The 9,017-nt window shown below is 45.4% G+C and overlaps 1 protein-coding gene across 7 annotated transcripts in view; it reads right to left on the minus strand.

The window, feature by feature from the left end:
• MECOM (MDS1 and EVI1 complex locus) overlaps positions 1-9,017 on the minus strand; it is a 182,312-nt gene that overhangs the window by 37,616 nt on the left and 135,679 nt on the right. The gene's annotated exons all lie outside the window — the stretch shown is intronic.

The following is a 9,017-nucleotide window of genomic DNA, read 5'->3' on the forward strand; positions in this document are numbered from 1 at the left end:
GGAAATGTGAAGAGCACTAAAAAGCTCCACGAAGCAGCTCAAATAAATATTAGTAACTTCCTCGAGCCTTGTTAAACAAAACCACATGACAGCTATGTTTCCTATGCTAAAAAATGATGCCTTTGCATTTTCTCAGACTAACGTATTTTTAAAGGGTTTGCTCCCAAACTCTTAACTCTCAGCACTCATTGCAGTGCATGGGGAGAGAGGCAGCAAATCACCTCTGGTGTTCAAAGTCACATAGACGAGTTTGTCACAGGTAGGGACAGGTGTCTGGAGGTTTGTGGGTGCTTTCCCTTCCCGGTCACACGTGGACTGTCAACCATGCTGGGTGCTTTCCTTGCCCAGGCACACACAGACCGTCACCCACCGGCAGCCAGCACATACCGATGTCCTCCAGGAGGTGGCCGTACAGCCTAATCCTTTCTGCCTGCGCAAGCTGTGCCCACGGATATGGGCTAAATACCTAAAAATATCGAATTTGCATGCATTTCCTCAGATTTAGGGGTTTTTTTCTTCAGTTTGTCCCAAAAGCCGCTCCAGAGAACAGTGCAGGGAGCAGCAGTGCAGGCTGCCGGGGCCGCTCATCCCACACCCCGATGCTCACCCCTCACCAGGTGACAGAAGTGCCCGCAAAACACATCAGGTACAAGGTACCAGTGCCACAACCCCCTGCTTGTGGCCAATTTTCCCCATAAAAACCAGGAGAAGGAGTTTATGGGCAGTGTGATCCACCCTCCCTCCTCTCCCACACCACCCTCATCGAACCACCAGCCTGGGCTGCTTGGGCTTCCCATTTGTATCTCTTGTCGAAGGGATTTCAGACTCCACGGAGTATTTTGGAGGCCAAGAGAGCCATGGCACTTCCCTATGTATAACTCCTCATGCAGCCAGGCAAATGTCTGGTACCACAATCCACTCTGGATCCAATGCCACTGTTGGTGCCAAAGGATGCAGGGCTTCCTGGTGGGCTTCAGTGTGCTGGGGCTGCGCTGAGGCAACACAGTTCATCTCATCAAAGGCCAAAACTTAAATTTAAATGAAGCTAGCTTTTACCTCCTGCAAATAAAGCTGATGACAGTGTCACATCCAGTGAATATTTGCTGCAAGCAATGCTTGGTTTTCCATTTTGTATGATGAATGTATTGAAAAATAGATTTTTAATTTCGAAGTATAATGGCTTCTGCATATCTAAAAGGGAAGCTGCAGTCGGATCTGTGGAAGATCAACCCAGTTGCTGGCTGGTTTGGGGTGAAAATAATGTGTGGAATAATGATATATACACACTGACTGAAGAGACTTCTGCAGACCTCCCTGTTGGGGTGGAAGCAGGAGCAGGACCACCACACAGCCGGGAAGGACTTCCACCATCCCAGAGGGACTGTGCCAAAGCCTCTGCTCTGCCCAGGACTTGCTTCTGCTCCTAGGTTTTGTGTCCCAGTCAGGTAAACACAGCTGTTCTTCCCTGGTCGGTGGTGCATCCACACCAATGAGTGAACAAGAACCACAGCAAAGCCTTCTCTGCTATTTTCCCTGTCCCATCAAAGGTGCTTGGATAGACCTTTTCACCTCTCATTGCAAAGTGAGGACACATGGACTGGGGCATAAAGAAGGTCTTGTTCACAAGCGCTGTGCTGGGGAGCATCATTTCTCTTGGGGAAGCCCAGGACGATGCAGCATCTTTCCTGCAGCTGTGGGACACATCCCTGAACAGGGAGCAGACTCTGCAGTGAGTTGTCTTGTCTGCATTGCTATTTAAAAATAGCAGAGATGATCCAACTACCTATCAGAAACAGGCTGGCCAGCCTCTCTGTCCCTCAGCAGGGAGACAAGATGGGTGTTTCAAAAAACTCCACGTTTTAAGTCAAGTAATGTTCCTTTATTTTGCATCTCAGACCTAACTTTCTCCAAAACAAAGGCCAAGTAACAGATTTCCTGATCTGGCATTTTCACATTATTGGAATACTAACTTTAATTATTATTAAAAACAGTTTTTAAGATTTCTATATGTACAGAAAAAATTCACCTGCATTAACAGTTTATACATCAATCTGCATTTCAGTGAGAATCTAAAATAAAACATATTGAAGTTTAAGCCAAAACGATCGTGCAGGTAAATTTATTCTGATTTTAAGAGCTGTCCTTATTACTTCTCATGAAGAGCTTTTTTTTCTCACTCTTCCCACCTAAAACCTTGTGGAATTATCCTGTTTGGGAAAAAGCAAGAATCCAACTGTTGAAATGAACCACATTACCTGAATTTTGAGGCAGCAGCAGCAGCTGACTGAGGGCAGGGAGTGAGGGAGTCCTGAAACCCCCAGATGAGGAATCTCACAAATTCCCCCCAGCTCTGCATGCCAACCCTGGGCTGCCCGTGTTTTGCAACAGTACCTCTACCACAGGCAGTATTTTTTGTATTAGGAAACGTTAACATAAAATAAGTGGATTTTTCAATTGCAAAGCTTGAAGATTTCTGGGCCACAGTCCTGACTCTACTGTAGTTAGTGAAAGGTTTCAATTTTCTGGCTATCACTTCTCCAGCTGACTGAGCCTGTTCCATTAACCAGCTTTTTTGGGTTAACCTGCACTGGTCTGCCTTGAGATCAAGTATAGGAAGAGCTTCTGCACAGAGAGGAACAACCAGAGGAGGGGGGGGGGGAAAAAAAGCAAAGTCCAGATGCACATTTCACATGCCCTGGGATCAGCGGTGTGTGACTGCAGTTTATGTAGGAAGAGCAAAATCGGATTCAGGTCTGGAAACACTTTCAAAGTTCAGGGGGTCCAAGGTGGGGAGAAGCTGGGGGAGGCCTGGCTCATCAGCGCTCTGTGCCTGCCCACACTGCAGGTCAGAGATCTGTGCTACCGAGCAGAAATAAAAGCTCCCAAACTGCAAAGCCATAAAGGGAAAGGGGAGGGGGGAAAAAAAGGAACACACACAACGTACTTTTAAATGGATGAATAAGGCCTCATTGTTATGAATCCCAGTTTACTTTTCCTGGTCAGGCACTTGAAATTTTATTTATGCTTAATAGACTGCATTTGGCATGTGGAAAGATGACAGAAGCGTGAATTATGAACGACCTTCGACCTATTCAGGAAGTTGTAATAATTGAAATAATAGCAAAACGCACTCCCCGCGAGCTCGGCTGAGGCCGCGCTCGGCCGCTGAGCCCGTGTGCTTTGAAGCACCCCAGCCATCCCTCTGCCCCTGCCAGCCCCACACCACCCTGCCTGGACCCCCCTCTGCTCCCATCAGCATCCCCCAGAACCACGAGGGGTTAACTGAAGTTAAAGTTTTGGGGGGAAAAGCGACAACTCCGTCATTGAGTGCGAGCGGAGGCAGGAACTGCCATGCACACGTTTGTCGTGCCCCAAAGAGGAACTGTGTTAGCTGCATCTAACTAAACCCTTTATTCCTGCCTAAAGCTTTGGAAAACATCACACATGCCCCAGAACTGTCTGGGAAATTCAGATTTTTAGGGCAGGTGAGAAGTGCTGCTCCAAGTCGGTGCGATTTGTACTTTAACCCCCAGGCCACATGCTGATCTCACAGCTCCCACCACAGGGGATGCACCCAGCGATTCTGTCCTGCCCCACACCGGTGCAAGCAGGAGGACCCACTCTGCTTGGGATGGTGGGATGGAATAGAAGACCCCATTGCTCCCTGGCGAGCCCCACCAGCACCCACATCCAGCACTCAGTGGATCACATTCCATGGGTACATCCACCCCATGCAAGGCAGCCTCATCTCCCAGTTCCTTTGGGGAATGTGCCCCAAGAGGCAGCGTGCATGCTGCCAGCTGGCATCCACCTCCACACTGCTTCAGAGCAAGAGTGGAACTCGCTTGAAAAGTGAAACAAATTAAATGTCCAAGAGTAATAATGAGCATTATGTCCAAGGAGCTCCATCAAAATCAGGAATTATGCCCGCCAGAAAAATGAGAAGGACAAACAGACACACAACTTCACAACAAGCCATAATCAAGAGTTTGAAGGGAAAAAACAAGAAAGAAAAAGGTCCAAACAATATAGCTTCAATTTTAGCTCCCATGATGAACAACCATTGCAGCTGGAGAGCTGTGTGATGAAACCTGAGCCAGGTTCTTTTTGCTATACTCGGGCAAATGATAAATTGAAATGAACTGGAGTTTTTTCAAGAGCTAAGGTAGAGGAGTCCTGCCTGGGAGCTGTACTGGGCCCAAAGAAAACTTCAGCAAAAATCCAGAGGTGAAACTCAGCAAGTCACTGCGTGCAAGGGGCTGCAGGGGCACGAGTGGGAGCCCGGTGGGGAGAGAGGATGCTCCCCTTCCCCCTTCCCACCAGGGCTGTGAATCCTTTCCTTCTTCACTTCCAGAATGCCCCAAAATCTCCATGCAGGAAGGGCTGGAGTAAGGATGCTCCAGGAGTCCCCATTTTTCCACCTTCTGAGGCAAAAGGTGCCTCCTCTCCCCAACATAAGAAGGGAACTGCAGGATGCCTCTCTGCAGGGCACCCTTTACAGCATCTTGGGGGCTGCAGGCCACCTCCCTCCCCAGTGCCACTCAGGTCTTCCACTGTTGGTGAATTTCAGCTTCTGTGAAAGCCCTGGTTCATCTGAGCTGCTCTGGTCCTGCAGAACCTCTTCCTTGGGGGTCACCAACCACTGACACCAGACCCCAACTTCTCTCACCCACCTGTTCTCCTGAGCTGAGCTAATCACTCAGTTGTCCTCTAACACCCATGAAACTCCATTAATGAACCACACCAATGTCAAGCAAGGTGCGGTCTTGTCCTGGCTCTGTGGCTGTCCATAATTCTCTATACTTTAACAAGCAGGTGAGTAGGATTTGACAGCCCTCATCACAAAAAATGCCTTATCACTTTTATTAACCACGAATCATCAACAAGAACCTCATCACTTTACAGAAACGGCAACAACTATTTGCTAGGTTTGGTTCTAAACAGTTTATTTCAGGTCACATCAGGACAGTCCAATGCTGAGAGTGGTAACACCACCAGTGCATCAAATTCCAGATAACACAGGCAGTCATAAAGCCCAGGCAGGAATTTCACCCACAGCCTCAGCTCTAACTGCAGCAAGTGGAAAATCACCACTGAGCAGCAGCTCCTCATTCCACCAGCCCCAAGCTAAAACATCCCTGCTCCACTGGAGACAGATTTTCAGTGGGACCTGGATTAAGCTTTATTTGCTTAATAACCAACAACTCATAGGAAGAATCATGGCAGAACAGGGCCCCGTATGAGCTCAGCGTGCGTGTGCCCTCCCGACCCACAACAGCCAAAACCTTAATTTCACTCTCTGACAACAAAGCCTCAAAACTATTCCTTAAATACACAACTTTTGCAGGTGGCTGTGCAAAGAGCCCCTGCCCGCCGTGGACAGGGGGCCGCAGCCGTAAAACCTGAAACATGAAGCTGTGCCTGCAGATTAAAAAAGTTTGTAAAACGTGTAAGGTGGGATCAGATCTGGTGGAACCTACAGCAGCAGGTTCACTCCTGTAAGTTTATATCACTGACATCGGGCACGTTGTTAAGAGTGTGATACTACTGGTTTTGCTCCCTTTGCAGTGGCATGTACTTGAGTATAAGGCAAGGAAACAAAACAAACACATAAAAACCCACCAAAAACCTCTTTCAGCACGCACAGCAATCTAAAACCTCAGTAAAGTGATCTTGAGTAACTCTGAGTTTTCCATGGATAAACCAAGGAGACTCTTCAAGAGCTGCTTTTTTGGGGGGAAAGAGACCTGGAAGCTCAGGGCAGTTTCACAGCACTATGTGGCTGTATCACTGTCAGAACTCTGCAAGCAATGAGCAAGATAAAAACAGTATTCAGGGGTTTCAACATTGTTTCTAAAAATAAAAAAGTTAAAAAAAAAAAAAAATTGTAGTTTGAAGGTGACCGTGATCTCAGCCTGGAATGTGTGACAGCCCCTGGCCATGCCACTACCATAGTCACTGCTGGATTTGCAACTGCACTTTCATTAACATACATCTTTAAAAATAACGCTTTTACTGGGTTGACAGCACTGCCAGAAACCCTAACAGAGCCAATCATTCTGCAGTCATTAAAAAGTTGAACCAATAGATATTTAATGATAACAGAGAGGAGTCGTCCAAGTTAGCAGAAACTGCTCTAGAATCCTAAATTGACTCTGAGCTGAAAAAAACACATTCCAGGGCAAGAACAGTGACAAGACTCTCTGCAGCTCTGCACACACTGTAGTCTCATTGGGGAAAAGAAAAAAACTGAGTGCCCTGCTTGTGGAATTTTATTATTGATATACACCTAAAATTACATATGTTCAGGTTAGATTGGGTATGACAGGAGATAATAGTAAGACAGCAAAAAGAAGTCCTAGATCGATCTCATTTAAAATTAAAAAAAAATAAGTAAAAAAATGCTTTTAAACCCTACTCCAGCTGCAATCAAATGAAACATGAGTTGCATCCAGCATGCATGTTTTGACTGCATCCCACCATTATCAAGCTGTTCATCTCAGCAAAGCTCATTTATACAGTCATAAGAAAGAGCCCAGGCCTTTTGTAAAGTTGATCCTAAGTGATGAAACCTAACCTCAGCCGTGAGTCAGGGGGTGGGGTGGTATGTCTCTGAAAAAACTCTAAGAGAGAAAATGACAAAAAAGTGTTTTTCTTTCCCTCTTTTAGTTAAATACAGCAGGTAGAACATAGCAGAGCAACCAGATTACACACCGCCCTGAGTTCATCTCAATCCTGCCTCGAGCAGTCTGGGAACCATACCTGTCTGTCAGTGAAGCTTGAATTTAGTAGTATAAACTTGTGGGCAGCATGAGGCTGGGAGCCCTGGCAGGATCTTTTACCTTCTCAGGTACAGCCCAATGTTTGCTTGTGAATTTTACAGATGAGTTGAAGCAATTAGAGGTGAACAATTACTGCTGATCGAGTGTCTGTGGCTCGGGAGTGAGAGGTGTCTCTGCAGTGCAGATGCTCCCTGTGCAACCAGGGTTATTGAGGTGCTTTGTGTTCCCGGGGGAGGCAGGAAGAACTGGGGTGTCCCCCTACACCTGCAGCCAGCACTGGCTGTGGCTCCAGCTGAGCTGGGGTGTCCTGTACCAGCTGGGCTGCATCGCCTCTGCCCTCCAGCTCTAGCTACAACCACTGACACATGTCCTCAGTTTCACCATATTTTTATTTTCCCTTTTTATTCCCTTCTTTTTCTTTTTTTCCCCCATTTTTCCAGGAGCTATTGAGGCCGAGTGACCCCAGGCAGCCCCACACAGTCTATATGTGCACACTCAGCCCTGACTTGTATTTGTCACTCCTCGTACACGCACACTTTTGGCCATGTAACGTCCATTTCCCAGTTTGCCTTCCCATTATATTTTATATTACCTCTGGTGAGCTTGTGCCAGAAGAAAGCAGAAGGAGGAGCTGTTAGAGAGACTTTCTTGCTTTAAGATTCGAGAGCACATTTTTAGCATTAACTTTTTAGGCTCTGGTCATAAAACGTTGGAGTACGCGGACGATTTGTGGGTAAATGTGCAGCATTTCCAGAGGGCCAAATGAACAACAATCTCTTGCTGACAGCACCCAGATCACAACATGCTACTTGAAAGACAACCAAATCTTAATTTGCAAATCTCAGCAACAAAAAGCTATAAAAATATGGAATTATGAACAGCATGATACTGTGCAAAATAAATAACAAGTCTCCAGTGAATGAAGGGAATTATTGGCAGCAGTACAGCCACCATTACCAAATGTCAGAAATGTAAACACTAAAAAAAGAGAAAGTTAAAAGCGCCATAGCTTTCCTTCCAAAAACGTCAAAGCGCGGGTGTTTGTCTGCGTTCAGAGGGAGATGCTGATGGGTCAGCCTCGCCTGCACTTTCAGCTCCAGATCTCCAACACCGACCCAAGGACAGTAAGTTGCTTTGACCAATGCATGTGATTCCACTTCTGATCTTTCCTACCTACACCAGCTCCTGCTCTATGTAAAATATTTGAATTTGGTGCTTCAATTAATCTACATAGTTTCCTTTTCCTATCACTGTTCCATAAATGCTCTGCATGGCGAGAATTCATTGCTTTTCAGCACAAAGCGTATTTCAACTTGGAAAACGTAACTTGCTTTTACTAATAACCCTCATGGTTTCTTTAGTTAAACCAGCTGCTGTATAAAAAAGAAATTATCTCTCGGTCTGCTGGCTCGTTCTATGCTCTATGTGCTCAGGGCTGAACTGTAGAAGTTGGAAATTGAAAAGATCTTCTCTCGTAGTTTCTGAGAAAGTTATTTAACCCAGTTTTAATCAGCTATCTCACACGAGTGAAATATGTAGCACTAGGCTGGAAATAGTAGGCTCCCTCACATTCTTTTCCTACACGTAAGGAATTTGATTAGAAAGAATGATTTCTAATTGAAGCTTTGTGTCTGGTTGTGATTCTTCTTTCAATACTGTCAAGGCAATTAAATCAGCTAAAGATAATCTTTAACATTCACCTGATGCAGTTAATTAAGTGGTGAAAAATGAAACACTGATTAAATGAATTGAATCCTACGTTGCAGGTAGCGAAGTTTAAATTGGAAACAAGAATTCACAATCAGTTGTTGCTTCACTATTTCAGATACTTTAAAGAAGCAAAGCTTCCTCAACCTAACTTTGCCCATTAAAATATTTCATAATGGCCTGTGTTATCCACAGACAAAAGCAAACCCTGATTTAGAAAACACCTAATAACTCATCAGCATAATTGAAAACAAAATGCTTCACTGCATTCTTCCTCTGCCTATCCCAGCCCTTTTTCCAAAACACAAAGATAAATAATGTTTCAGCCCAACAAAGAGTGGATTTAAGTGCAAAAAATGAAAATAAAAAGAAAACGACCGAAGACCCTGATTCAGCATGTAAGTACTACGAGTTCCAGCAAAGTGTATGGGAAGGCACAATAATATCTATGCACGTGTGCATTCGAATCCAAAGCCCCTCACATGCACTAGTAACATTATCACTTTTGTGTCCTCTCCTCCACTCTTT

Source organism: Corvus brachyrhynchos, unplaced genomic scaffold (assembly GCF_000691975.1).
Source record: "Corvus brachyrhynchos isolate BGI_N302 unplaced genomic scaffold, ASM69197v1 scaffold162, whole genome shotgun sequence".
In the NCBI taxonomy this organism is placed as follows: Eukaryota; Metazoa; Chordata; class Aves; order Passeriformes; family Corvidae; genus Corvus; species Corvus brachyrhynchos.